The following is a 25,295-nucleotide window of genomic DNA, read 5'->3' on the forward strand; positions in this document are numbered from 1 at the left end:
ATTTCCTAAGACCCCCCACACGTAGTGCATAGGTACGTTCACTTTTTTTAACTGCTTTCTTTTAATGGGCTTATTCCAGGACAGAAGGAATCGCAGCGGTACGCCACCTTTGCAAAAAAAGTGATCTGGCTACTGCCATTGCAATATATACAAGTTTAACCAAGTGGTGAGAAAGGGAAAGGTCAGGATCGTAACCAATAACGATTAACAAATCACTCACTGCTAATTGAGTGCCACATTCGATTTCCAAATAACAAAAGATATCCTTCCAGAATTTCAGGATCATAGGGCATTGTAACATTATATGTGACCAATTGGCTAAAGGAAAATTAACACAATGAAAGCAGTGTGGTGAATGATTGGCATACATTTTCGACAAAGATAAAGGGGTTCGATAAATTTGCCATTTGCTAAAGAAAAGCATCCTACACCAGTTCGCACCTCTAAGCGTGTTAAAATTAAGAGTATTAATAGATGACCACAGGTTGGCTGAGATTTCTAGGTCTTCACAATCCTTCCATATTTTAATAGCATTCTGCCCAAACTCTAGGGCCCTGACTGAGGCTAAGCTCTTTTTCCATGCCCCTGGTTTCCTCACAGATGGATCTTCTAAATGTTTGTTGGTTAGCTGATGTTGTTTGCTAATTTGAGAGACATCTAGCTCAGCGAGGAATTTAAGGAATATGTTATATGACCCCAAAAGAATAAAATCATTGACTATTAAATGTGCCATTCCTCAAAAAGTCTAAAAAACCTTACAAAATCCTACCGACGCCCATTTTAGAGTGAGTTCTGAGGATTGTGTGATCCCTACTAGTGGTAAAATATCAGCTATTACAGTTGTTGAATTGATTACCGGGACAGAATATCTTTTATAAAGTGCCTGTCATTTTTTTTTTAATCAGTGAAGGCCCTCATAGCGAACCTGCTTAGGAGATCGGAAAATAAACAATGGGGAATTGATTTGACTTTCCTTACACATTAATTCCATGAAGCAATTAATACAAATATTTGACTGAGGTTGAGATTTAAATCTGTACAAATACTGAGCAAAATAAGCATAGTAATAATCCCTGTGGTTCGGTAGGGCTAAGCTTCCTCGATCCTGTTCTTCATATAAAGTGCTGAGTGCAATACGTGATGATTATTTTGCCAAAAGAAAAGATGTAAACATAGACTCTACATGGGTGAAAAAGGTGCTTGACAAACAACAAGGAATGGTTGAAAACAAAAAATTAAACAGAGGAATAACAGATATTTTAATCAAGGCGACCCGGCAAAGAGTTCCAGCGTAAAAACAAGGCCAGGAGCGTAAGAAAATTTAGATGGTATAAATCGGAAACTCTTTCAGAGAAATATACTCCAAGATATCTTTTAGGGTGGATGTTGGTGCAAGCAAGAATGTTGGGGTGCAGCTTCAAACCTGTACCACTGCATTGTAAAATTTCGGTCTTCCTTTTATTAATGCGACACCCCCCAAGCGCTTCAAAGTCTTCTAAAACCTGGAAGACTTTGGCCTGAACCTCTATTTCTGGCTTGATAATAAGCATGATATCGTCGGCATATAATTTCAGTTTTGCCTTAGTTGGAATAGTGGGACGGATATCAGAACAGTTCCTTATAGCTATCGCCAATGGTTCGATAAAAAAGGCGAACAAAACCGGTGACAAAGGGCACCCTTGCCTTGTGCCCCATTTTACTTTGACCACCGACCACTAAGTTGTTTGCAATTGAATTAGCTTCCGCATTATTGTATAAATTATGACTCAGGGCCGTGATCTTTTAGGAAATATCAAAGTGATCTAGAATCTTATACAAGGTCTCCCAAACAACAAGGTCAAAAGCCTTCTCGGCGTCTAGTAGAAGGACTAACGCAGGTATCCTTTGAGTCTCGATATAATCTAACGCCTCCGATAGACAATGTGTGTTAGATGCTTGTTGCCTCTCAGTGATAAAACCGTTCTGGTCCAAATGTATCAATTGTGCCACTTGATGATTAAACCGGAGTGACAACAATTTAGTAACGATTTTATAGTCAGAGTTTAACAACGTTATCGGGCAATAGGTGTTCAGATCCTCGCTGTTCTTGCCTTTTTTCGGGAAGCTGACTATGTTTCCTTGTCTAAAGGACTCTGGTATTTCCCCCCTTTGAGCATAGAATTCACCAAACGAAGGCAAATGTCCTCCACTGAACTAAAGAAGACTTTAAAAAATTCAGGCGGAAACCCATCCGGGCCACAGGTCTTCCCATTTGGTAGATTTTTAATAACGCCCTTCAGCTCTTCCATAGTGAAGGGGCTTTCAGAGTTTCTCAAAATCTGAGAGTATTGGGGGACTGTTGTTCTGCAGAAATTCTTCTAACAAGATCATATCCACGGTCTGGTGTTGACCATAAATGGACTCATAATGCAGTAGTATTATTTCTCCAATTTTAACTGAGTCGTCTATGCATGAGGCAGTTGAGGAGCATTTCAGTGTCTTAATCTGATTTGAGGCGGCTTGCTCCCTAGCCTGCCAAGCTAAAAACCTGCCCGTAAAATTACTTTCCTCATAACATTTTTGACAATGTTGTTGAAAGGAGGCATCACTCTGAGTGTAATAATTGGCACCAAGAGCATGCTTAGCCTGATCCAACTGCCGCTGATTAGAGACAGAAGGGTTACTTATAAAAGCAGAATAGGACACCTGGATCTTCTGCTCCAAGATTCTCTTATCTTCCTTAACTTTTTTAACAGTTTCTGCATCTTTGTCAATAATTAACCCCCAAATGAAGGCCTTAAGTGTGTCCGATACCACACTCAGGGCTGCAGAATCAATATTTCGTGATAAAAACTCCTTAATCTTTGTCCCCATAAAGTTCACCCAGTCCTCTTCATTCAAATATTTTCTATTCAACGACCACCGTTTAGGGGACCTAGTGCAGTTACCTAAAAATAGCTCAAGAACCAACAAGGGATGATCAGAGAATCTGTTATATAGGAATCTTTGCTGACTAAAACTCAACTTACGTGAAACCAAGAAAAAAATCGATGCATGATGAAGAACGAAATCTGCCTGACCAACAAGTATACGCTATTTTGGTTGGAAAAGTCATACGCCAAGGATCCTGAAGATCCAAAGTTGCTCCATAATGTTGCAGGGTTCTCAAGGATTTAGGTTTCAACTGCTTTTTACCCTTCACTGACAAATCTATTTTGGGGTTCATTAAAGTATTAAAATCGCCCCCCACAACCAACTCCCCAGGAACCTGAATTAGAGACTGAAAAAGGTCCTCATATCGCTTATAATTATCCTCAACCGGGGCATAAATACTGTCAAACGTTAACGGCCTCTGACTTTGTCCAAGAGAACAGGTAACCCAACGCCAGCGCCCGTGAAGATCTTTATCAAAATCAACGACCTCTGCTTGAAGTTTTTTACCTAAAAATATTGCTGCCCCTCTATGGGAGGCTGAAGACGAAGAAAATCCCCTATAGGCAACCCAGGATCTGAACATTAGAAAATCAGGGAGCTTTACAGCTGGCATATGAGTCTCTTGTAACAAAATCACTGCTGGGTTTTCTGTTTTAATCCATGATTCGATTGCCCGCATGTTCTGTTTGTTATTAAGACCGTTAACATTAAGAGATACCACTTTCAGCAGTTCTATACGAGCCATAGTTGAAACCTAAACCAGTCTTGAGCTCTTTAAACATCCTACAAGAGTCAAGCTAACAAAACAGGAGTATAAGATCTAAATGAAATCAAAAAACAAAAAAAGGACTTCATTTTTTCGCTCCTTATGCACTCCACCCACCCCTTGTGACCCCCCCTGAAATGTGGAAACCCCCCAACCACATTTCACCCCTCTAACCTGGGTGTCATTTAATTACACCCGATGATCTTGCCCCTGACCCCCCCCCCCCCCCAGCAAAAGTGTAAAAAAAACAACCACTTGAATATGCAGGCAAGCAGGTATGCACGATAAGGATACAACAGTTACTATAATCAGGTAGCAGCTAAATAAACCTCATAGCCTTAGCTGGGCCTTCCAATGAAAGAAGCAACGGGTAAGCATTGCTCAACCCACCTAACCCCCAGTGGCCCTGCCCGTATGGTTATCACAATAAACGGGCTCTCCCCCTCAATCCCAGAGCCCTGCGAGATCTTTTTTAATAATTCTTGGACTTCATCCAAATCGGAAAACATAAAAAATGTGCCCGTCACCAGGACCCTCAATTTAGACTGCTGGGCGATGGATGCTTGTGCCCCACTAGCTTTAAATAAATTAGGCATCTTCACAAATTCTTGCCTCCTACGTTCCGCCACAGCTGTCATATCAGAGAAAATGCGACATTTCACAGTCTCATTCACCGGAAATTGTCTCTGCTGGATTGCCTTAGACAATATACTCTCTTGTATGCGATAGTCTGCAAAATTTAACAGAATCGTCCGTGGTAGCGTGGAATTCGGAAACGGGCGGGCAGGAACACAATGAGCCCCAGTGATGGAGAGATCGCCTTCAAACTCTGGGATGACCATTTGTTTGATAAATGAATTAACCCACTGCAAGGATTGGGAGCCCTCAATTCCTTTTGGAATTCCCACTATCCGAAGATTAGCCCTCCGAGAGTGGTTTTCTAACTCCTCCAGTTTGTTCTCAAGCGCATGCTTGCTTTTAACCGCCGCTTTGGCCTCACCCATTACGATGGTAATCTGGTCCTCTAAGGTTGAGATCCTGACTTCTGCCTCCTGCAACCTAACTGGGAAAAATTTTGTGCCTTCGATTTTCTCTAGGCATTGATGAATAGAGGCAAGTTCGACTTTCTGAGTTCTTTTCAACTCACGGACTTCCTCCAGGATTAAGTTTAACATGTCTTTGACACTCATCTGAAATTCACCAATTGGTTCCAGATTAGAACTAGAGATAACATGGGCAGGGTCAACAGCCGGAGAAGAGATCCCTTCCAAAATCTCCTCAGGAGACCTCGCTCCAGTTGAGGGTAAAGTCTCTCGTAAGGGGGCCTGAGCCTGAGCCTTGATCTGAGGCAGTAAGTTAGCTTGAGGAGTAGACGTTGTGCTGGGGGCACTAGATGTAATTACGGTCAGTTCTGGAACATCAGTATTTTCCGGGATCTCCACAGACTCTAAATGTCCCCCTTGTCTCCCTTCCTGATTGATCGTCGGAGTTAGAGATGTTGTCTCGGCCTGATTGGGTGTTTGGCCCGGGTGTGACTCAGTAATTGCAGTGAGACCAGCTTTCGGATTCGCTTGCGATTTAACCAAACTCGAAGGGATCAAATCTACTGCTACTGGTGTTGTTAGAGCCAATGGAAAGATGGCACCTGAAGGTTCCTTGGAGAGTATAAGGGCGGGACTAGAGCCAGGAGAAGGGGACTGCAAAGTTGCTTTTTTCAGGAATAATGCAAATTGTTTTGCCTCTTTTGTTGCTTTCGCCTTTTTGGGGCCTTCACCCAAGATCTCTTATGGAGCTAGCCCAGGCATAGCTGTAGCTGTGTTCTTATGCGCCAAATCCGTTAAGCCGGCTTGATCCGAAGACGCGACAGAGGGTAATTCCTCTTCCTCTGAACTTTCAAAAGTCGAACTCAGAGTCGAAGCAGATTCGGGACATTCTCCTTACAGGCCAATCTGGCATCCTCTTTTACCTCCTTTGCCCGGGCTCGACGGGTTTCAGCTTTAAGGCGAGCATTAAGCAATTTCCCCATACTGGCACCTCCTTGCCACTCCTTACAGCACCTCGGGATAATGTAGAGAGAGCTTATAGGATATTTACACAGGAACACCTGAAAGGGCGCTTGACAACCTTCTGCACACTACTTCTCACAGAATGCAGCATGAGATTAAACCTGCATAAAGCCTGCATATAGCCAACTGCTAAAGAGCAGGGGGAGGCACTTTGCATGAAAGAAACAAATGGGGCCAGTATCTATACTAATGCCTGTTAAAACGAGGTGTGCCGAGGCATCTTATAGGAGCAGAAGAGCAATAGAGGCCAGAGTGTGAACTGTTGCCGATAACAGCAGAGCCAACAAATGCAGAGATGTTGCAGAGATGTTTATGTGAATTTTTTCCCCCAGTCAGCAAGGGTGCAGCAAGAGCTCAAATTCTGTGCCCAGACCTCGGCATTTGTAGCGCATTTAAGGAGCTAAGCATGTAGTGTGCCAACATGAAAGTGCCGCCACCGCCGCCGTGGCCTCTCTCGCCTGCCTCTATTTACCTTCCTGGTAGGAGATCGTCGTCCGGAAAAAGCGCTTCAAAATATTCGGGCGGGAGAGCAATTACCGCGGGGAACAAATGCGCTCCTCTGCTTCATTTCTCGGAGCCAAGTTCAGCCGCAATACCGCAATCTTTTTTCAAAACCCGAGAGGTGAGAATGCCAGCCTCCCGCACACACGCCAGGTACAATCTGCCATAACTGGGGGGCGGGGTTCCGATCACCTGAGGCTATGTGACGTGGTGTTCTGCAGCCATTCCAGGATGCCTGCCTCTTAACAAAAAAAAAATAGCGAGAGACCCCAGTAGAAGAGTGTGGCATGTTCAAGTAGCCCTACAATCTATCCTGAACGGACTTTAACACCTCCCCCAGATGCCAAAGCTACCTAGATGCTTTCTTTCAACATTCTGTTGACCTTTTCCACCATTCCATTGCCTTGTAGGATGTAAAGGGCAACAGAAAGGTGTTTAATACCATGGCAACTAACAAACCTTTGCATGGCACTTGACTTAAACTATACCCCATTGATGGTAACAAGAGCGTGGTAAAACCTTCACTTTTGAAAAGTGAAGAGAGTAGCTCAATGACAGCTATGGTGTTGGGTTACCTCATGTACTTACATTCAATCTATAAGGAGAAGTAATCAACAACCACCAAAGCATACCTCATGGCCGATAGTACATGTTTCCCGCAAAATCAATGCCCTGCTTTTTTCTTGGACCATTAGGGAAGTCAACCGGGCACACGGGAGTTTTATGAATATGCAAGGATTTGTCAGCCTGACCACAGCCACTGCGCTTTCCAACAATCAAGTACATTTTGTGGTCCATACCAGGTCACCGGTAAAAACTGCGTACACTTTTCTTTGTACCTGTCATACCGGCATGGCCACCATGTCCAATTCTTACCAAACAATGTCTGATTGCGACTGGAGGTATCAATAGACTCCCATGCAGCACCAAATCACCCTCAATGCAACAGAGGGTAACGTTCCCCTCACCACCAAAACATGTATGAGGAACAGCATGAGACAAGTAGGAAACTGTAAAGCTGCCTTTAATATACGGACAGCACAAAGCCACTCCTGCTTACCGTCCCAGTTTTCACCAACTGTATTGAGCTGCTGACGTGTTTACAGAATGGCGGAACAAGTGTTCTACAAGGAGGATTCCATAAGGGAACCCCAAGTAAGTAACCAAACTTAACAGTCAGTCAAGTAATCTTTATTTGGGTCAAACACCATAAAAGATACATAATAGCCATTCATAACATTGATAAAAACATAAACAAGTGACAATGATTATAAAAATATAAATACATTAAAAAAGTACAACATATATACTTTATAAATTCATTTGTAAGTTCAACAAGCTAAAAACAGTTACTACAGTAAGGATCTTCTCCTGCGCCACATAGAATCAATAACGCGAGAAACTGAAAATACAACCGGGGTGGAAGTATTACTCTTGAGTATTGTAAGGGCTTCTATGAGGTATCTGAACCCCATGTTTTTGCAAAGTTGGATAAGCCAACGTTGCCGTTTGTTTTTATAACTAGGGCAGAAAAAAAAACATGGGACTCAGACTCTTCTTTGGCCCCACACGCCAGGGAATCAGTTAGTTTAGTTGCGGACTATTTGTGGGAGAAGATCCTAAGAGGAAGTGTACCATATCTAGATTGTAGATAAAGTTTCCTCGCTGTGATAGGTAAAATCTCGTCAAGAAAAGGCTCAATTATGTATTCATCTTTCAAATTAAAAAACTTGACAGTAAGTGGGCCAAGGGAGGGATTACCAAGGATGGCTGAGATTCTGGACCGACGGTCTAAATTAACTAGCTCTGTACGCGACAACTGTGCGCAGACCACAGCAGGATTAGACCAAAGACCGGGTATGTCCAGTCTCTTACTTTCCCTTTTTAAAAAAGCGAACCGTGGAAATTTCTCAGACCCAGGGAGGCCCAATACCTCTTCCAATTCGCGTCTAACATGTAATAATTCAGGGGTTACCCATAGTCTGCGCCAGCAGATGACAGGGCGTAGTGCGACTACCTCTTGTATAGGTGTAATGCCAAGATCCATTCTCATGGGGATCAGGGGGGTACTAGATGGGAGTGCCAGCAGTGATCTTAAAAATTGGGTTTCAGCCTTGCTAATGCCATCCACCAGAAAATTGCCCCAGAGTTCAGCCCCATATAAAATTGCTCCCCTAGCTTGAGCTTTGTAAATTTCTATGATGGGAGCAACTGGCTTGAAAGTGGATTCTCAATGGATTTTCAGAATACCACCCATAGTCTGGATTAATCTGAGTTTGGACTTTGCAGGTTGAGGTGCCCAGTCCATTTTATCAGTAAGGATGATACCAAGATATTCAAAGACTGTTACCCTGACCAAAGCTATGCCATTTAGGGAGGGGTTGCAACACCTGGTCTTCGTTGGGTTGCAGACATTAAACTTGGTTTTTTTAATATTAATTTCTACCCCCTTAAATGGTAAAAATGTACAAAGCTGTCCAGGGCTCTTTGAATACCCATGGGTGATTTGGACAATAGGAGGGTGTCATCTGCAAACATCAATGCCACCACTGTTCATTGTTCAATTTGGGGGCATCGATGACTTTTACCCCTTTAAGGTGGGAAATCAGGGCATTGACGAAGAGAAAAAAGAGGGTGGGCGCCAACACACACTCCTGTCTGACTCCTCTGTTGACTGGGGTTTTAGATGTCAGACTACCCTATTTACCACTCCTAATTAGGGCGAAATTGTTAAAGTGAAGTCTCTTGATATTGTTGAGAAGATAAGCTGGAACCCCCATGTCCTTCAAGACGGCCCAGAGGGTTTTACGGGGCACTAGATCAAAGGCCATTTTAAGGTTGACAAAAATTAAGTAGAGGCTGCCACCCTCTACTCTCACGGTCTTCCAGTAAAGAAGTTGGAATCTTATTAACTGGTCGACCATGGAAGTCTTTTCCCTAAAACCAGCCTGGAGAGGGCCGAGAATCTGATGTTCCTCCATCCAAATCTGAAGCCGATCAAGAATAATGCGAGAATATTTTTTTTTACATACATCGATCAGACTGATCGAACGGTAATTGACCGAGCGAAGTGGAGAGCCTTTTTTAAACACCGGTATAATCTCAGCTTCAACCCAAGAAGCAGGTAGGTTAGAGCCCTGTAATATAGCATTAAACAAAATATACAAATAAGGGACCCATACCCCTATTTGATCTTTAAAAAGATCGCCAGGAATTTTGTCAAGACCAGGCGCCTTACCTGCTGGGAGCCTTTTTATAGCGATTTCAAGCTCCTTCAGTGTGATTTTAGACTCTATGGATTCGCAATTAAAAGAGGCTATGGGAAAAAGAACCAAATTGCTATTTGGCACTGGGTCCTGTATGGGTATCTGTACAGAAGCATCCACTGGGGAGCCATCTTCAATCGGAGGGGCAAACAACTTCTAGTGCGATGTTACAAACATCAGCCTTTCGACCATCCTTGCTACCAGAGCGAACAATAGACCAAAATTCCCTCATATCCCTGCACCCAAGGGCATTTTTAATAGCAGTCCATTTAGAATTCTCCCAGGTCTGTTTGGCATCAGACTGTACTTTATTATACTGGAGCCTCTTAGTTTGGATGAATGATCTGTTCTTGGCTCTAATAGCAGCCAGGAGTGCCACCTTGGCTACCTTACAGTTAGCATCGAACCATGAGCTATCCTTCCTATTTTTCCTTAAATTGCCCATAGGTGGATTAAGTAATTGTGTGAGGTTCATTATTAGATCTGAGTGAATGTTATAAATTTGGTTAGGAGGTGCTTCCTGCCCCTGTTCTAGCAGGCCACTTAGATCATAAACTGCCCATAGAACACTTTGGTACAGTAAAATCATAAGTTCAGGGGAATTTTTTTAACAGCTGGTCATTTAAGCCTTCTCCTATTATTAGATATTAATGGGGTCTCCCAATTGGTCACTGCTTCACCCTGATTTATGCCCAATTCAGGGAGGTTTAAGTCAAGTACCAGGGCATTATGGTCACTGTCGTGGTGTGGAAGAACCGCAAAGTCAATGACCTTGGACCAGGTACAGGCCTCAACCAGAATATAATCAATATGAGAGGATTGGGCTAGCCGATTGAAAGTGTTGTTACCCACTAGGTCAGATTTAGTACAACCATTACAAGCTCTCAGAGAGTGAGGCAAAGTGATGGAATTCATTTGGAGGGCTATTGGGGTCCAGGCCCTAATCTGGGGAATTTGCAGATCTGGGATGGACCATAGAGAGTCCTTAGTGCTAGAGATGGATTCAAGCATGCCCGGGAGCGGCTCATATTGACAATTAAAATCTCCCGCAACTATCAAGTACTCTCACCCTTAACTTTTATGATGAAATCGTCTAATATATCCTAAGTAGGAGATTTCTTACCCAACCTAGTAGGACGAGAATAAACATTAATAAGGGTTAAGCTAAACTTTGGTGTAAAGGAGAGTCTAATACATTGGAGATCTAAAGAAGGGGGGTTTAAATGCGTCACCGTACAACCCAGATGGTAGCCTACAAAAATAGTCATGCCACCGAAGGGTCATCCCCTCACACCCATTGAGGCCAGCGTGTTTACTGACAAAAATCCTGACCTATAAACATATTCCCTAGCCCAAGTCTCTTGAAAGAGACAAATGTCAAAGTTGTAAAGCATCCCCAATCAGGGCTATGCATTTTGTTGGAGAGCCCTGCAACATTCCAGGACATAATAGAGATTTTATCACCACAACATTTCACCCTGCCATTGTTACCAAGTTCGATCCTAGTCACTGAGGCTTGCCCAACCAAGATACTATCATTATTTTCAATATCAGCATTGCTGGCTTCCACCCCCAAGCAGCCCCTTAATGGAAAGACCGGTTGTAAATGACCATCAGATGGACCTGACTCTAGATCGTCTAATTTTACTAAAAAATCCCCACTTGGAGAATTGACATCTGAACCTAGCTTTCCAGGGAACAAATCCTTGGTAGACGTTGCCACACATGACCTGGGTTGGAACACAGGAGTGTCAGGGATAACCTGCCCACTCAGTCAGTCAACGTCCTCCAATGGGGCAAAACGATTGGAAATGAGAAAACCAAAAAAAGGTGGATTTGGGTGCCAAGAAGTTGATGTATTGAAAAAGTTCTTGGCCCGTTGGTTAAAATAATTTGTGGGCTGAAAGAAGCCTACCCTCCCTGGACCTGGATAGAAAAAATCTAAGGTAAGGGCTCTGAAAGGCAAAGATTGGTTGGTAGGGAGTGAAACGTGTGACATTATTCTTTGGGTGATTTCTGGATTCCTAAAGTTAATAATTACACATTCTTCACCAATGGACTTCTGAGTAGTGCCCACCCATGCAACCCTCCTAACCATCAAAATCTCTCTTGCCTTATCATACGGAAACTGCTTGTTCTTCGCTAGCCAGAACAGAATCTTATTACGTAGTTCTAGCTTGGATTCTTTGTGATCTTCCTTCATTTCCGGAATTCCCACCAAGACAATCGCGTAAGGGACAGCCTCAGGTGGTAGATTAATTGTGGGAAGAGAGGATTGTCGAGTCAAACCACCACCACCCCCTACATTCCCCTGGGCATGGGGCAAAGCATTTGAATCACCGTCAATTGTGTTTATATCAGATTGTTTTTTATGCCCGATGGACGGCTTAGACTGCTTAGAGATAACCCCCTGGGAACCTTGTGCTGTTGCTAATCGAGAAGGGCCATGTTCAGGGGTAAAAGACTTTCCAGTGCCTGTTAAATTGCTAGGTTTAGGAATTGGGGGCGCCTGTTTGTCAGAAACTTTAGGTGGTTGAGAACACAGGCTCATAGGTGAATCCTGGGATATAAGAGACCCCACATTATGTGAATTATCAGCAACATAGGTAATAGCTTCCTTATTAGGATTTATTTGAGCTGGGATTCTGGGGGGTATATAATTCTGCAGATGTTGGAGAATTGGGTGAATCTCTTCCCTTATCATCATTCTGCATTGGGCCCAAAAATCGACCATTAGTGCCTGGGCCCAGGGGGGGGTAGGTATGGACTAGCTGGGGCTCACTAACATTAGACTGGCAGCACCATTTTTAGTTGACTTCTCAGTGCCACTTACGCCCCCCCGCCCTAGGTTTTCTACCTTTAGGGCACCGATTACTGCCCAAAATCCTTTTCCTTGGGATACGGGCAACCGGTGGAGAGGAGCCCTCAGGTCTGGGGTCTGAGCTTGGTAGTGACATGGAATCATTATTGACTGAAACCAGATTCTGGGATCCATTTGGTCCATGTGGGCTTGTTACATCATCTGGAAGAGGTGACACTGGTAAAAAACAATCAGGTGTAATAGAAAGGCGTCTTTCAGTCAATTCAATTTCAGATGTTACCACACCTATCGCCTTTGGGAGCATTAAGTCTATGGCTGTAGGGAGTACTGGTGAAGGACGGTTGGCTTTAGGTAGGGAGCGCTTCTTTGCACAAGCAAGTTTCCCTTGGGCCCGAGGAGGAGGAATTAATGGGGCCATGACGAAGAAGAAAAGAACCACAAAAGGGAGCAAATCAACAAAGGTCTTTGGGGAGAGTCACAGTACCTTAAGTTCAGTAGAACAAAGCGGGACCCAAAATTCCAAAATTGAGAGGGGTGGCCCGGCCCGGCCTCTTCCGGCCTCAGATAGCCTAGGACGGCCCCGCCCTTGTCCCGGTCTTCGCCTGGAGCACGCCTGCGCATGTCCCGCGAAGCGGGAGGCGCAAGGTCTTGAAATACTGCCGGTGGTGAGGGAGGGGCTGGGTCTCGCTCTTCCTGCCCCGCTGATCACTGGGGCATGTAGTCAGCCCTGCCGCCGGTTTGGTCCGCGATGCGTCTCCCCAGAACATAACAATAATGCTGTGACCTCTAGAAAAAAAATTTAATCTTGCCAAATTTGGATATTTGAGGAATCTCATCATGTGCCCTCAATCCCCAGCCCCTCCGGATTTATTTTAAAAGCTATACGTCCTTTTTCAAAAAATAACTGCCAACATTAAGATTACTGCACGTCACAGACAGCAGACTATCCCTAAAGATTGAATTTTTGCATAATCTTAAGCTGATATAAGCACTCATTGCAGGTCTGGACAAGTGGTCTACTTTGAATACATCAAAGGTGGAACTTGCGGATTGCATTAGGGGACTAAGGGGGATATTCACTAGGAAGTGGCGGAGAGAGGTGTTAGCCTTCTTGGCTTAACACCTCTCTCTGCCACTTTGGAAACACAAGGCTGCACCATATTCGCAAAAATAGGGTACAGCCTTGCATTTTCCCCTGTGGTGGCACTAAGTTTCACAACTTAGTGCCCACGCAGGCACCCTTGCACCAGAGTGCAAGGGTGTCTGCAAGCAGGGAGCTTTGTTTATGTATAGGAAGGTATCTCATAAACAAAAAAGCAAAAATGAGGAGAAATAAAACATTTCTCCAACTTAAGACCAGGTCCTAATTTTGGCGCTACCTCCTATTTACGCTGCCCTTGTGAATAGCGGAAAGCATCAAAATCAATGGATGTTGCGGTGGAACGCCCACCACAACACCCACTGCACGCCCTTTCACGCTAAACACAGCATGAAAGAGGGTCTTATTCACAAGGCAGCGTTAAGCCACATCCAGTAGCTTAAAGCTGCCTTGTGAATAAAGCGTGCTCCTATCACCACCACAATGTCACTGAAAGTGACGTTGTGGTGGTGATAGGGGCTTGTGAATATGCCCCTAAGCATTCAACTGCAAATGATCACTGCCCAAGTGCAGTCTTGGAAGAATTATCCCCTGTGTTGGCTCCCATTAAAAACAATTTGGTCAATGCCTATTTTAGTGATGCTCCTGTTTGTGCTTTTCTTTCAATCTTCATATATCTAATAGAGTAAGTAAACGCTATTTTAGAACCTGTGCAGTTCTCTAGTAATTAACTGATTACCAGTATTCCTTTCATGAGCGTGACTTCGCAGAAGGTGACTGTATACCATTTGCATTTCCCTTCGGAATTTCAGGACATTTTAAGTAGTGTTTATTAAGGATCTGGGTCAAAGTAAGAGACAGCAGCAGCTCTGCAGAATGTACAGACGTTTGTACTTTAAATGTTTGAACGGCCAATGGTGACTATCCCTAGCTGATTTGTGAGTTATATTTAGTACCCTCAACCATGCAGTGCTAGTAGACTGTTCAAGGTTAGTGGCAGAGTATCGGCATGGGAGCTGATGGCTTGCCCAACTTCTGTCTAATAGAATGAGTTGGGTTGTGCTGGATGATATTTAGTATAAGTGGTTGACATTTAATTACAGTTTTGTCCCCTGGCAATTAAAAATGTATATTTACCCTATTCACAAACTTCGTCATTTGTAAATAAGATCGTAGCTTCATACATACATTGAGGTAAAGTTCAGAGTAACAGTCTGTGGGCCAGATGTAGGTAATCCCAGATTACCGATTCTTAAAAACCGAATCATACCGATTCGGTATTTAAGAACTGGCAATCGGGATGTAGGTAATGTTACCGATTTAATTACCGAATCGGTATGATTCGGTAATTACCGAATCGGTATTTACCGATTCGGTAATTGGCATTCATTCCTATGGGCCTGGAGGCCCATAGGAATGAATGCCAATTACCGAATCGGTAAATACCGATTCGGTAATTGGGTGAAACATTGAAGGGTGGCAGGGTGTCACTTTGACACCCTGTTGCACCCCTCAATTGTGCATGAGTGCACATGTTGCAGACATTCATGCCCTTAGGGCATGTATGTCTGCAACATGGCACTGTTTCAAAAACAGAAGAAATGCTTTTTAAAGGGTTTTCATAATTTACCACCAACTTCTAGTTGGTGGTAAATTAAGAATTCTCAAACCCCTGTAGCACTGATTACAGTGCTACCTACATGTCAAAATACAGATTCGATAATTATACCGATTCGGTATTTTACCGATTCGGTAAAATTACCGAATCTGTATTTTAACATGCCCCTACATCCCAAACTCCAAATACCGGTCGGTAACGGCCGAAATCGGCCGATACCGACCGGTATTTGCCTTCCTACATCTGGCCCTGTGTCTTGAGACAGACTTGGACCACCTATTTTCAAATTTATGAGAATATTTAAATGTTGATAAGAACACAGTGGCTGACGTAGTTTGATGCCAAAGCTGAAGTACTTCTCTGTACATTAGATTGATGGGTGCATTCTTTTACCATCTTGTATCCTTTCTTCAAGTTTGATGAACTTGACATTCTGACAGCAACTAAGGTCAAACTACTGTGAAATTACCTGAATGCTAATGTGTCCATGCAGGCAAAAATGAATGCGGAGGTTAGTTGAGCTTCATAATGTCTTGCATGGATCCACAAGATGAAGACATTTTTTATCCCAATAACACCTTTTCACTAGTTTGTTTCAGGGATTGGTGCATAGGTTGCAAACATTTCAAAACCAAGCAAGGTAGGGTGGATTGTGTTGAAGATTCTCTATGAATTTAATTTGGACATTGTTTTTCCCCAACTGCACCGGTTACTTCCTAAAGCCTGAATAGTTTGTAAAATCTTACATATTAGTCATCAATGTTTGCTCAGGATTTCATGTATATGAAGAAACATTTTAAGATCTACTGCACTGCCAGAGCTTTGGGGTCACTCAACAGCGCTTATACCCAAGTATACGTTCTTCGTGAAACCATGCATAGTATTGGCTTCCCACAAAATGGGATGAAGGCTTCCACAAGTTTACACTTGGAGACAATGGTAGGGTTTATTTTTTGGAATGGGCTTTCTTGCAATAGAACCTGAGGCGAGTGATGTCATGGGCCAAACATTGAATTAGCAATTTCATCCCCTCTTAATTCCCTTCATGTGCTTTGCTGCCTCCTTGGAGCCATAGTGATCCAAATTGCATGTTCAAAGCTGCCTTTGTAGGACCAGGTAGAAACTATTTCATTTACTTCATTCCAATGTTGTCATGTCAGGTGAAAACAACATTTTTTGTGTATTACGCACAGTGGGCCTTGCGCCAGTCTTTCTCAGCATTGCTTTGTTTGAGTCAGCCTCCTTGAATCAATATCATTGAGATCTTATTCAAGGTAGAGTATTATTTGTTTCTCACCATCATCCAATTGGTCTTTTAGGTGTATTATTTCGCCGCCGAGGAAGCAGCAGCCGAGACTGACTATTGGGTGAACTTTAACGCCATTTTGGAAAGAAGGTTTCTCCAATCAAATGTGACATATGCAAAGTATTAAACAAATGCTTAAGTTTGATGTAAAAATGTATGTAAATACGCTGTAATATTTGCTTGGTATTGTTTTGATAACGATGATTGTGTTTTTGTGTATAATAAAAGACTAAATAAAATATAAAATGTCAAGGTTTTTTTCTAAAGTGAGACTGAACAAGTATTGGAGGAGAGTAATTGCATTCCTATTTACATCATATTTCAAGTGTTTCCTTATCCTGCATAACTAAGAAAAGTGGCCATTACCAGATGATTATCCTGACATGTGACCTACTCCTGGACTCACCTTACCTCACCGTTTGTTTTTAGAAGTTGTGGGTCAGGTCACCTGTCTTCAGCTATTGAAGTGTCATTCACATTTTGGATCAGCCCACGAAACAGACAGGTGGTGATATCTGACAATGATTAGTGGCCAGGAAGAGTCCTGAGGCATCCCTCCTCTCACACCAGCGGATTACTGGCTCAGAAAATGAGCAGGTACTGGTATCAGGCTTTCAGGGTTCCCTCGTTGAGCACCTCCCATATCTGTATGCATCTTTGCAGTACATGGTTCTCTTTGTTATGCCTTTGACCAGGCTATTCATGGAGTGTCTCATATCCAGTGGAGGCTGGTGAACTTTAATATAGGTGGGGTGTAAATACCTACACTGGGTGGCCCTGAGTGACCACAATGAGGTACCCCAAAGTCCCTGAGGTGCGTTTGGGGGTTTCCCCTTTCTCAAGAATTTTTTACCAAATAACAGTCGATTCCAACAACTACCTTTGTGACACTTTCATAAATTATCTAACACCCCAAAGGTTTAACATATTGATCTGAGGAGGAACCATTGAAACGTACAAAAATTTCGGACTCTGCAGCAATGAAAGCTACGTACTTCACTGACTTTGTCTGCCAGAAAATACTACTAACAGAGGTAACGCAATGGCTAGGAGAGGACAAGGCCTGTATTACAGCTTTTGATATGACTGTGCTGCGTCAGCAGTGACTGACTGATCTTTGGCAGTGCACAAAGAGAAGAGACAGACAATATCACAAACTGCACCCAGAACCTGACCTGTACAGACAGAACCATAATGTTTTCTTAATTTACAAAATACAGAAGCACAGTGGCAGAAAGGTCACGTCGCGCCTAATGAAAGCAAGGACATTGGGCTGTGAAAACTTTAACTTATTGTGGTGAAGAGGGACCCTCATCCTATAGGGCCCAGTGCAGCTGCACCTGTTGCACTATTGATAGCTACAACTCTGATGTAAAAGGAGAGCCTTCAAATGTAATCTCAATTGCTAGCAGCTCCTCTATTGCACAGTTTTTCTTTGGCATTCTGGTTTGTGTGATGGTGATTTCACAAAGAAATAAACAGGATTATCAACAAAGCAAAAAACAGCAGCCCTAATTCACAAAGGTAAACGTACATTTTTGTGTAAGTTTACGAATGCTCGCTATTCACAAAGGTATTTTACTTGTAGTATGTTAACAATTGTGGTGTCTCGGCACATACAAAGATATGACAGTCCTATCTGATTATGTGTGTAGACTCACCAGTTATAAAGATACTACTGGAAAAATGCCCTTGTGAATAGCAAACAATCATACAACTACACAAAAGTGTACGTTTACCGTTGTGAATAAGGTCCAGCCAGTCGCATAGAATCAGAAAACTGAAAAATCTGTAAATGCTGCAGTCCGATTATTTCACCAATTTAGCAGACCGTTTTTCTCAGGTCTTCTATTAGACAGCCTGGATTATTTCACTAGTTTAACAACATGCACTCATGCATATACACATACAAACATTCCCAGTCACACTGACATACATACACAGCCCCTGGTACACAGAAAAACACATGCACTCATACAAAGTGAAAGTGCAAAAGAAGCAAGGATTGTCAAAGCCAATGGGTTTCGCCTCTGCAAAATCTACTGGTTTTGTCAATGCATTTTTTAGACATATTACACAGCAGCAGGAGCTGCTCTGCAGCATGGTTTAACGTTTTTTTTAAAGCGCTATGCACTTTTTAAAAATAACTGTAAGTCATGTTGTGCAGTAGCTAGTGCCCCTGTGGAACTTGTCTTAAAAAATCATTGACAAACCCAACAGATTTTGCAGAGGAGAAATCTATTGGCTTTGCCAATGCTTATTAATATTAATAAAAGACAAACACTTCAAACAAAATGACACTCCAAACTGTATATTGCTTATTCTCAAAGGCAAAGAAAATACGAGTTTGCTCATTCAAACCAAGAAGCACGGACACCAGAATCTTTTTTAAGCGACCAAAACTCTGAATAGTTTTAGCACAATAATAGCAGTAGTATACATTGTTTTAGCTAAAAGACCGCAGCCGGAGGTTTGTTGTGTTAAATGGAGTGGTTTTTAAAGTGAGGCATGAGAGTTGTCCTGAGAAGAAAAATGTCACTAAAGATCGTATTTCACTGCAGGCTGGCAGATAGCTGCGGAAAGGATTGCACGGCAACAGGGGTGGCTCTAGGCTCATGGCGGCCCTGGGCAGGGAGCGTAGGTAGGGGGCCCCGGAAGAGGGGGTCTGGGTGGGGCGGAGCGTGGAGGCCAGTGAAGAGGGGGAGGGGGGTCAGGGTGTTTGGAAGTGGAACAGAGCCGGAGGCCGCCAAATCCCTGCCAGGGACCGCCACGCAAATATGTATCCATGCTCAGAGGATTATTATATTAAGGATATATATTGGTGTGGTGGCCCCTGGTGTTTGGTGGCCCTGTGCAGGTGCACAGCTTGCACATGCCTAAGGTCGCCCCTGACGGCAAGTACGGGAAGAACGTCAAGCTCACTGTGAATTTACGAAAAGACGAATAAGAATATGTAAATGCTGGGGAATGTTGCTTTGAAACTTATCTTCAGAGAGAGGGACAGAGGAAATTTGACCAAGAGGTGTCAAGTAGATGGTCCGCCCTGAGGTGTTTTTTGATTGGAAAGAAGAGGTAACATTTGCAGCCATATCAAAGAAGCAGTGATCAATTAAATACGTTGGTCAGAGAAGTCGTGCACCGGCTACAGGTGAGGCTGTTTGTCCCATAATGCCACAGCATTGCTTTTATTTCATGAGAGGCAAAAGAAAGAGGAGCTGACGCGAAGACTCAAACCTGTTCAGGTCGAAAGTGAGCATTTCTGGCCGTTATGGCAGATCTTCTCCTCTGCTATTAGCCACTGTACTGAAAGTGCATTTATTTGTGTCTGATCATATCCATGTTTACTGTGGTTTACAGAGTTTTTGAGGTTACCGTCACATATCAATCAGCATTTACCAAGGAGCCAGCGAAACTCTAGATTCTAGTTCAATAAATTCAGGCAAATAATGCCCTGACATCTTATGCGCATTGGGAACAACATTTGAATCCATAGTGTTAATTTATAACGGCCATAAGTTTTTCGCACACATTAACATGGAAAAACAAGTGCAGGGCAGCATACGATTCCGGAGGGGAAGGGGCAGCGAACGAAGTGGGATGGCGGTGCTCTAGAGGAGGCAGCAGAGGGGGGCTGGTAAGACATAAACACGGAGAGGGCAGATTCAAGAAAATTAAGAGAGAAAAGATGGACTGAAAGCCGGTTGGCTGAGACAGCAGGGGTGCAAAAGGCAGTGAGAAAAAAAGGAATGAGGAGAACACAGGGAGAGAAGAGCAGGGGCAAAAAGTTGAAGAGAAGAGAAAGGAAAAGAATGGACGAGAACGTCAAAGAATGTCTGGGAGAAGTTGTTGGGAGAGTGGGTGGTTGGCGTGAAGGAGAGGGACTGCTCATGCACTCTTCAAAAGGTGCATGCAGAAAAGTTTAAAAAGAGTACCTGCAGGAGACTGTGGCCAGAGGGAAGACACTGGCCACCAGAAGCAGTCTTTGATTTAGGCTTCACAGCAGGGATGGAAACTGAATCCCAGGATAGAAGATGGAAAGGAAGAGTAGGCGCTGACCAATAAGAAGCAAGCACACAAGACCCATGTGGGAACCAGCCAATGGGTAAGTAAAGTGAGTAGGTGCCACATGATAAACAGCCAATGGTAAGTAAAGGTAATTGATGGGTGGGCTCCGAGACTCTTCTAAGATTGTTTTTATTAAATAGAAGAGATTTCGCAAGCGCTGTGCAGACAAAATCTAAAAACATACTTGGCTCTTTCAGCAGGGCACTCATTTTCGGAATCAAGTACCTCCAGCAAGCAGCTCATCATAGCCAGGTCCAAGAGTTTGTACCCAATCAGATTACACAATAAGATTAGAGGTGAGAGAAATTACTGCTTATTTAGAAACCGACGTATTTTAAAACATTAGAAATGCAATTCAGAACATATTTTAATATAAGTAAAACACATATTTAGAAATGCTTTACAAAATGTGAGAATATCTTTTAGTAGAAAAGGTAAATAAAACCAAAGCATATTGTAGAGTGACAAATATAGATGTGTAAAATGCTATTAGAAAAACCTCAGTGAAATTGCATGTATTTTAAAATTTGCCCCAAGCAACTCTTCTTTCACCTGTGCAGGGACTAGGACCGAAGCTTCTTTTTGACCTTTGCTAATAGTAAAGTTTTCTGTGCAACAACTTATCATTGATGTCATCTTAGAAATGTCCCGACTTTGGTATTATGTTCATTTGGTTCCTCTCACCCCATATTAGGTCATTTCCATTGAGAATAATAAACTTATTGCAACAAAATCGAATAAAAGGATATATAGACTTATAATGTTGTTCAAATAATAACTCAATATATGTTTTCACATTTGCTGACTAGCCTTTGTTTCTGTGCTGAAACTCACAATGTGTTTCAAGCTTGGGTAAGAGGGTTCTTATGGGAACCTTCCTTCATGTAGCAATTGTACCAAAGGACTGTATCTATTCAGATGATGAGAATGCAGACTGTGGGAGTCGAAAGAAGATATATCGTATGACTGACAAAACCACCCTATAAACCGCTCTCATTGCACATCAAGAGAAGGCGTCAATATGAACTGATACATCTGTTGACAAGTTATATTAATGAGTTTCCTAGCAAGTTAACCAACACATCTCTACTTTCCCTCTTACCCGTCAGGTATCCTTTTTTTTTTCCCTCATTTGCCGTATCCTCGTTCCATGAAGTATTCAACCACCTTATTGTCCTTCCAGGAGAGAGCCAAAACGTGGCCTCTTCCTGCACCCGGGCAGACGTATAGAATTGGCGGGAGGTACTTTCCGGAAGATCGTACTTCCATCAAGGCCTATCGCAGCCTGTTCGCCAGGCTTCGTTGTGATCCGGCAGACCCCCATCTGGACCATGGAGTGTAAGGGCATAATCATCGGCCGCAGGGGGGGGGAAACCAACAAACCCCCCCCCCGGTAGCCCGAATAGCTTAGCGTCTCCACTTGACTAATAGATTCCAAAAGGCAAGGCTCCAAGACCTGCCAGATCTAGCTGTGTCGATCTTTGATGTTTCATAGAGGGATGACAGCCATTCTGCGTGGGTTGGTGGGTTAGAATTGACCCAATGTTTGCATATTTGCCGTCTTGCAAGGAGGATTGCGTAGAACAGAAAGGTCCTCTCCCTCCCCGTCAGGTAGTCTTGCTGCAGGATTGTCTCCTTTTGCCCAAGACTCTTCTATATAGAGAGTTGATTCCTTAAATTCTTGAGGTAACATCTTTTATTCATTTCGCGATATATACTACTACACAGTTGCTACTGCAGTTAAAGGGAATTTGGCTGAGTTTCCTGAACTACACTTTAAGAGGAGTTCACCTTTCTATTCCCTGCTCTCATCCAGCAAAACTCTTTAGGGGTTGTTATTTAGAATAGGTCCTTTAGTTAGCTCAATAGGTTTGTACATGGAACACATGTCTTAATTGCTACTTTCTAACCTTCATTTATATTTCTATATTTCTGTATTTTTCTAAATTGAATAGAGATACTTGACTATAATCATATAAATGAATAAAGCTTTTAAAACTGAATTCAACCTCCCATCATTGATGCAACGTAATGCTAAATGTCCATGGTATTTGATTACCTTACTTTATAGATGGCTCCCATTCTCAAAATGGTGGAAAAGGTCCATACGATCTCCCCGGAGCCTAGAGGATTCCCCATGGTGATGTTTGTCAGTGGGTGTATGTTAAGGTCTAAACCATCAAGGAGAGTCCTTTTGGGATCCAGCAGAGGTAAACCTATTTTCTCTATTCTGACTTCTGAGAGGGTAAAAGGTCACATGATTGATATGCCCTGAAGCTCCATTATCTGGCACGCTGCAATGCGTGGCCTGAGTGGAATGTTCCTTCATGAAGCTTGGCATTGTTATGTCAGGATTCTACATGGAAGGATTGGCGGTGAATATAGTGACAGTTGTTGTTTGCTGATAAAGGAGCTGATAAATCTACCATCTATAGACTTCAAATGTTGCAGAACGCAGCAGCAAGGCTTTTTAATCGCTTACCCAAGTTTGCCTCTGTCTCAGAGATCTGCATGGCTTACACTGGTTGACAGTGTCAAATCGGGTTAAGTTCAAAGGACTGTGTTATATGTTATATGTTCACGATCAAAGCAGGTTCAGCCCCTAACACTTGAAGGATTTGGTCCATCTCCTTGCATTCTGCTCCACAGATCAAATTTGTGGTTCTGAAAATCAGATGGGCCTGTATGAAGGCTGGTCTTTCTCCTACCTTGGGGTGACTTTATGGATTTCCCTACCTGCTTCTCTGAGAGACGAGACATCTCCTCTCACATCCCGCAAGTGTTTAAAGACCTGGCTGTCTTAATCAAGCTTTTCATGTTTTCCCTCTTTTTCTCCCTACCCTTGCACGGTGCCAGAAAACCTTTTGGGGTAACTGTGCACATTACAAATTTTGAAATAATAATAATTTGTTTTGTGCCTCCAGCAGTTCGCTGAGTTTATGTCTAAATAAATCTATTTGGAAAAACCTACCTTGAGTTATTCAGATTGTTGAATACAACATTGTTTTGTTGGTGAAGAGTGGTAGGCGGATTGCTGACAGGGACCTATGAATCCCAGAGGAAGGAGAAGCCGTTTACCATTTCAGTTTTTCACGGATATGTTCGAGCATGCATCGGAGCAACGGAATGCTGAACAGATTCAGCGGCACACAAAAGTGACAGTAAAGGACATTCCTTGGTAAGAAAAACTGAGTTTGTGACACAACTTAAAAGTCATCTTAACGAATTTATAAGTATTAATAGAAACTCAACTGGGTGCTGCATGGTTTGGGACTCCTGCAAGGCAAGCATTAGGGGCTTTACCCAAGCTTATGTTTTCAGGCAAAATGCAGAGCAGAAGCAATACAAGCTTACATTATTAGATAATATAACGAAACAAGAAGACCTGCTAGTTAAATCTCTACAGCTTAACTCCCCAGCAGTCACGGAAATTAACTTAAAACTTAGCGTATTAAAAACCGATATAAAATCAAACCTTATTCGGAAAAACAGTGCAAGGATCCACAAATTTAAAATAGCTCAATATGAGGGAGGAGATAAAATCGTTAGAATCCTTGCCTATAAAGTAGCAGAAGATAGAGCAGATACCCTAATTTCCAATATTCGAGGAAAAGGGAATAAACTATACAACCAACCACAAGACATACTTGACCAATTTGCAGAATACTACGAAAACTTATATACCCCAGATAGCCCTGCAGATATAGATTTAATTGAGGAATATGTAGACGAATATCCAGTGAATACAGGGAATATAGTAGGTTTGGGCACACTGTCTAATGACATATCACTGATCGAACTACAACAGGCTATCAATTCTTTACCAACCGGGAAAGCGGCCGGAGAGGACACAATACCCCTGGAACTTTATAAAATTTGCAGCTCAGAATTAGAACAACTATTATTAGAAGTTATACAATCGATTGGACAAAACGGAACGGCTCCCAAATCCTGGAACAGGATAAAAATAATCTTTTTTTTAAAAAAAGGGAAGCCTAAGGAGGAGAGAGGGTCATATCGGCCCATCTCCCTGATAAACACTGATGCGAAAATATTCGCTAAAATTATGGCACAAAGATTAGCTCCGGATATGCCAAAAATTGTAAACCCACACCAACACGGCTTTATCTTCGGGAGAGATACAACAACACATGTAAACACGGCGATTACGGCATTCGATGTAGCGGAGACCGAATCCACCCCACTCGGCATGATATTATTAGACGCCGAAAAGGCTTTTGACCGAGTGGGGTGGACTTATCTCTGGTGTTTGCTGTCCAAAATGGGGTTCGGGGGAAACTTTTTAAAGGGCATAAAAGCACTTTACGATAAACCTACTGCTTGCATTAGCTATGGGGGCTTGACCTCACTAGAATTTCCCATCATGCGTGGGACTCGGCAAGGATGTCCTCTCTCACCCCTTTTATTTGCCCTTTCACTTGAACCTTTTTTACTCGCCCTTCACTCCCAAAATCTGATTGTCCCTTTTAGCTCAAGCTCACAGGAGCTGAAAATGACAGCTTACGCTGACGACATCGCAGTATACACCTCGGATATTGTCAAAGCGCTGAAAGGTATTTATAATGAGGCTGAGAAATTTGGGAAGGTGTCAGGCTATAAGCTTAATCGTCAGAAGACGCAAGTCATAGCTAACTACTCCCCTACGGACCTTATTCCCGAGATCTGTAAAGAGGCTACATATTTAGGGGTTAAACTAACAGCTAGACTACAAGATATTAACAATATAAATTATAATGATCTGGTTAAAAAAACTACTCTTATCTTGAAAAAATGGAATAAACTACCCTTGAATATGATTAGCAGAATAAATCTTATTAAAATGAAAGTTCTTCCAAAGTTTGTATATTTATTCC

This window comes from Lissotriton helveticus, chromosome 6 (genome assembly GCF_964261635.1).
Source record: "Lissotriton helveticus chromosome 6, aLisHel1.1, whole genome shotgun sequence".
NCBI classification, from domain to species: Eukaryota; Metazoa; Chordata; class Amphibia; order Caudata; family Salamandridae; genus Lissotriton; species Lissotriton helveticus.